The sequence below is a fragment of the Agelaius phoeniceus genome, chromosome 10, assembly GCF_051311805.1.
Source record: "Agelaius phoeniceus isolate bAgePho1 chromosome 10, bAgePho1.hap1, whole genome shotgun sequence".
Lineage (NCBI taxonomy): Eukaryota > Metazoa > Chordata > Aves > Passeriformes > Icteridae > Agelaius > Agelaius phoeniceus.
The window spans coordinates 26,946,330-26,952,329 of NC_135274.1; positions in this window are offsets into that span (position 1 = coordinate 26,946,330).

Genomic DNA, 6,000 nt, shown 5'->3' on the forward strand with positions numbered 1-6,000 from the left:
GGACACCTCCAGGGATGGGCACTCCAACCCTCCCTGGGCAGTTCTAGTGCCTGACCCCCCTTTCCATGAGGAAATTCCTGCTATGCCCACCCTAAGCTGCCCTGGCCCAGCCTGAGGCCGTTCCCTCTGCTCCTGTCCCTGTTCCCTGGAGCACAGCCCGACCCTCCTGGCTGTCCCCTCCTGTCAGGAGTTGTGCAGAACCACAAGGGCCCCCCTGATGCCCCTTTGCTCCAGGCTGAGCCCCTTCCCAGCTCCCTCAGCCCCTGCTGGTGTTCCAGCCCCTTTCCCAGCTCCGTTCCCCTCCCTGGATGCGCTCCAGGGCCTCCGTGCCCCTCCGGGCTGCGGGCCCGGGGCGGACACCGGCGCTGCCTCAGCAGGGGACGGTCCCCGCCGCTCCCCGACGGTCCCCGCGCTGCTCACGCCCCGGCCGGGTGCCGCCCTCAGGAGCCCAACAAGGATCGGGCTAGTGTGGTCCGGCAAAGAGAAAGGGAGATTAATAAAAGTAAAATAGTCAAAGGATAAGGAACAAGAATGAATAAGGTGAACTGATTCACTAACAAACCAGATAGGTTTCTGAAAAGTCAAGTATGAAAACTGCTACAGCCCACAGCCAGGTTAGCCAAGATCCACACAATGGCCTTGCAAGCGTTACACTGATAATATTTTTGCGATGTTGAATTAGTGCTGTGCAATATCCCAGTATGTTGGGCACAAATACACTGATATTTTCATTAAGTGTCAAGCATGTCCATATTCCTTTTTTCCCTTCAAGAACAACATTGGCCACAGTTAGCTGAAAGGAATTGCCAGGTGCCTGCTGTTTGTGCGTGCGAGCGCCGGCGCTGTGGCACCCTCCCGGTGTCCGTGTGCTGGTTGTTTAGACCTGGACAGGACAGATGGAGCAGGCAGGGAAGGGCCGCAGGCTCCTCTCAGTGCTGCTGTGTCACCTGACAGAGGCTTGGGTAATTCTCCCCGCTCTCTCCATCACCCTCACCATTACACTCTTCACCCCCATACAGGTGGCAGTGGCAGTGAGACCCTTAGTGGCTTTCCTTGTGGTTCTCCTGTTCTCACTGTGGGTGATTTTACATAGTTTTTACATAGTTTGCCATTTAAAGATCATGCACCAGTCATGTGAAAGAAGTATCTCTCACACAGCCTCTGGACTGAGGGCAGAAATACCCCCACAAGTGATGGAAGACTGAAAAAGAAGCTGTTCTGGAGTCTGATAGTTCTAGATATCCAGTGAAAATGGCACTACAATGTTCTGTTTGTTTCTAGAATTTTAAATGGTCAAAAGGTGGTGCTTCCACTGATGGTGGCTGAAATCTGTGTGTCACTAGCACACACTAAACCCCTGAATGCTTATGGAGTGCACACAGCCCCACACGTGCTCACACCCAGAAATGAATGCATGGCTGGATAAAGATGTATGTTAATATATATTATTATGTATGTTGTATATTAATGTATATATATATATATATGCATTAATATATACATTATATTTATAATATATAATATATACTATCTATAATATATATTAATGCATATTAAATTATTGTATTAATATACAGTAATGTATATTATTGTATATATTATGTATGTTGTGTATATTAATATATATTATTGATGTATGTCATATATTATTATACATTAATATAAATGTATATTAATAGGTGTATATGTACATTTAAGCTTTTGAAAAGCCCTGATATAAACTTTAAAATTACGATGTTTTTCAAAAGAAAGATGTAGGAATATTAAAAGGAGTCAGTTTATTAGTATCTAGAGTGCGTGGGTTCAGGTATCTCAGCCTTTAATGACATTAGGTGATTGCTGTTGGAGACGAAAATCTAGTCTGGGGATGCCATTGATCTGACAAATAGGGCGTCTACTCAAGTGTCAGGAGTCCAGGCTGAGGCTGTTTGAGGGGAAGTCAGTAGGAAACGTTCAGGGGATTGATTTTAGCTTCAGTCTCACCCCTCAGTTGGTATTGATCTGCAGTATGGCCTTGTACAAGTTATTTTTCATTATTTGATCTTCATTTTTTTCTCTCCCATCTATCATCTGCTTTATCTGCAGATACAGAGAACTGCTGAGGGCTCCACTTACCATTCTTTTGTGTGTTGAGTACTGAGACCTAAATTTTAGTCAGGCCATCTGATACTGTCTTAGCAATAGTAACATACTGGCACAGTAATGAACAAGTGACAAGCAGTTTATTTTTCCCTAGGGTCTTTTCAAATTTGAGGAGAAATTTAGGAGTTACTAAAAACTGGGTATTCTAAGAGTGCACTCTGTTTCTGATGACCCATATCAAATCCTGCATTAACTATAAATTTTAAAATAAACAGTAGTATAGAAATTCCTTACTGTAAACTGTACATTTTCCTTTTTATGAAACTTGTGGTTCTAGACAGTAAGACATTGACTCAAATTATTCTTGTTTTTAAGACTCCTCTAAATTACCCCAAATAGTCACAATCCCAACTGAGATGCAATTGTAATTTGAATTTGAAGTTCTTTTGAATTTCAAGCTGTAAGACACAAGACCTGGAAGACAAATACCAGGTTACAGACTGCTGGAGGGAAGAAGGGCACAGAAAATGGCAAATCAGTTATTTGAATGTCTAAGTGGGATTTTTGCATTTATAAAGGCCACTAACTATCCAGAGAACCATGAATAGTACTGCAGTATTTAGCTTCAGGCTCTTAAAGTTTCATGTGACAAAGAGCACAGAATTTTCCTCTCCCCTGACTCTAAAAAAATTGCTCTTTTTGTCTTTGTAGTGTTCATAGTCTTGTACATGGGAAATAATAAGCACTAAATCCAACAACTAATGAAAAAAAAATAGGAATGACAAGTGAGAAAGATGGACACTGTTTCACACATTGAAACACATAGAAAGAGCAAGTAGAAATGAATAGATGTTATGAAATACCATCAGCAGCTTTTAGCCTGATCCTGACCCCTCTCAAGTCAGTGGCAAAACCCATCAAATGTTAGTGGCAGGTGTGTCTTTCTTTACTGAGAATGTTAAAATCTAGGATGTACATTTGTACAAATCAACAGACAGGCCTTTGGCAATTAGGCTCTTCTTCATGATGGGCACCTTTACTTTTTCTGTAGATCTTGTGCTGCACACAGTTGTGGTGTTTGAATAGGAGCAGCTCCTCTAGTCAGAATGATGGGTCAAACACCACTGTCCTGTAAATTATTCTGCAAATAACTGAGGGAAATGACAGCATTCTGTGCAGACTGCTGTTCCACTGGGGGGCCTGAGGTGGTCTCTTGGTGGATGGGTTACTGCCAATACCTCCCGGGCTGAATAAGCCCCTGTATGGATTTCATCTGTGGGATTTGGCTGCTCTTATTTACCACAGTTGTTCTCAGCCTTGCTGTCTGCTGCATTTTGAACCATTTGTGGTTTAGAGGCAGAGGGAAGAGAAGTATGGACAAAATCTGAGCTGCAAATCTAGTTTGGGATTGTAGTTTGGGATTGCTCTTGATGCTAAAAAAGAACTGTGGATTTGGAAGTCATCATAAGGCAACTACCATGTTTTGGCACTAATGATAAATTGCTGCTGCAAGAACGAGGCTTTAGTGAAGGCACAGAGCAGACCTGGGTTTGGGCCACAGTTTTAAAGCCAGGAAATCAATCCTGCTTTAGGATAAATAAGTTACGTTGGTCTGTCTTTTTCTCAGTTTGAATGTGAAACAGTTTGTAAACTGTTGCTGTTTAGCTAATACACTGGAATGCAGTGAAATTTAAAGACATGCAATGTTTCTTCAATTTGATGTATAAATAGATTACAGCATTTTCAGCATTCCAGTCTTATGATCAAGTGGAATCCAGATCAGGTTTCATTTAACCTAGTAAAGAGAGAAATGTGAACGGTTTCAGAGAGCTCTTGTGGCGTTCAGCAGCATACTCTCTCATTTATTTCAAACTCATATTAAGTAAAGTGTGATATCAATATTGGAGAAAATCCACATCTCTTTGATATACTTGGTGTGTCTGGAATATTTCTGATTGGCATGGTTTTATTTTAATGGACTTTTCAATAATTCATGGCTGGATTTCCTAGAATCTAGGTTTCTCATTTTCTTGAAAATTTCTGCTTTGAACAGTAAGTAATCACTTTGCTTTATGTATAAACCATTCTTCCGACTTTTCACCAGCTTTATCAATTACATCTCAGTGTTAAAAGCATGAATAATGGCAGGGCATTTGTTTTTAATATGTTGTCTAAGCAAAAAAGGGAACATAGACAAACTTCAGAGAGTTTGTCAGATATTTTAAATAAGTACTATGTGGCACAATTTGATCCATAGTTATAAATCTATTTTCAGGACTGAGTTCCTAAAGGACTTATGTAATACTTCTCCACAGAGTAGACATTAAAGCCATTGCAACTCCATAATAATGATGTTTAGATGGCCTATTTAAATGGACATCCCAAGGAGTCCTGGTTGTTTGGAGTGATGGGATCTGTGCTAAGGAGCCATCTGCTTGGGTCTGTGGGATGCTCAGGTTCCAAGGGGAATGTGTACCTGCACCCCTCACATTTCACTTCCAGAAGTGCAATGCCCTCTTTCCCCTTTTCCTGCAAAGCAGGAATTCAAAAGCAGAGATCAGAGCTGGATAAATAAAGGTGCGGGGAAACATGTACATATTTAAGTTCTGAGCAATTTTTGACAGCTCTATTGCTACCACATCATGCAGGACATGAGACAGCAGTCAGCCAAAACTGGTTCCCTGGCCTTTTCTGCATAAACATGCTTCAGAAAACTTACAGTCTGGATTAGCTCTAATTTTGCTACAAAAGAACAAATGTGAGGTTTGTAGCAGAGAGGGGATTGATGGATTCCCTGTCTCCACATGGAATCTGTATGCAAAATACACACACAAAAAAATACTACTTCTGTGGCTAATTCTTGCTTTTCTCATCCAACTGTACTGCTACTATCAACGTCTGTGACTGCATCCACTGAAATACTCCTGCTGCCAGACACTAAAATGATGTGGTGAATATAAACCTAAATTCTCTTCATGTAAATCTCTGCTTTTCTGCTGTTAATTTTGTTTTAAATCTTATATAAGTAGTTCTGCTGAAATCCACTAAAATAGAATCATCAGAAATTGAGAGCTTGCTAAGCACAACTAAAAGTATTTGGGGTAGACAAATAATAGTTGTTTATGAGGACCTGCATTTTGTATTGTTATTATTATTTTATAATTGAGCACTTCCATTATAAACATGATTAAAAGGCACAACCTGTCCTTCATTAATGCTGAAGAAGTGATCTCAGTGTGTATCGGGTTTGCAAATTCAAACCATTTTCAGAGGTCAGGTTTTGGAGCCTGAGAAAAAAGGGAAAACAGAACATTTAGGGAAGTGAATGTTCTGACATTTGTCAGAGTAAACTGATGGAAGTGATACAAACTACTGGGTTAAATGAAAAATACCACAATAATTAAATTTCACTACTAGGATTCCCAAAGTAATTACCTGTTTCATGGCAAGCCCTAACAGATTCTCCATGAGAATTTTGATGAGTGGAATTGTCCTGTAGGTGTTAAATGGTGTGGGAACTCTTTAGTAATGCATTGCAAAGAGGTGATATACTCAGCATCATCATTTGGAGGATTTTTTTCCTCAGTTGCGCTATAAATAATTCCATATGGATAAAAATTAGCTCATAAATTCTGCAAGTTAAGACTAGGAATTTTCTCTTCAAGGGCTTGTATTCTGTTAAGACATCTGAAAGTCATTAAAAGCTCTCAACATGGAATTGTCTCCAAGAAGAGGAGCTGTGGTCTCTGTGGGGACTAGTCAGGATATAGAGACTCCCTCCAAAACAAGGAGAGGGGGATTGTTGGGTGTTTTTCCACCCACAGTCCCACTTGCTGTTGTTTGCATGAACCTGACAGCACCTGAAGGGAACTGGTGGAGGTTCAGGTGTTGCTCTGCAGCACGTGTGGCGTGGCAGCT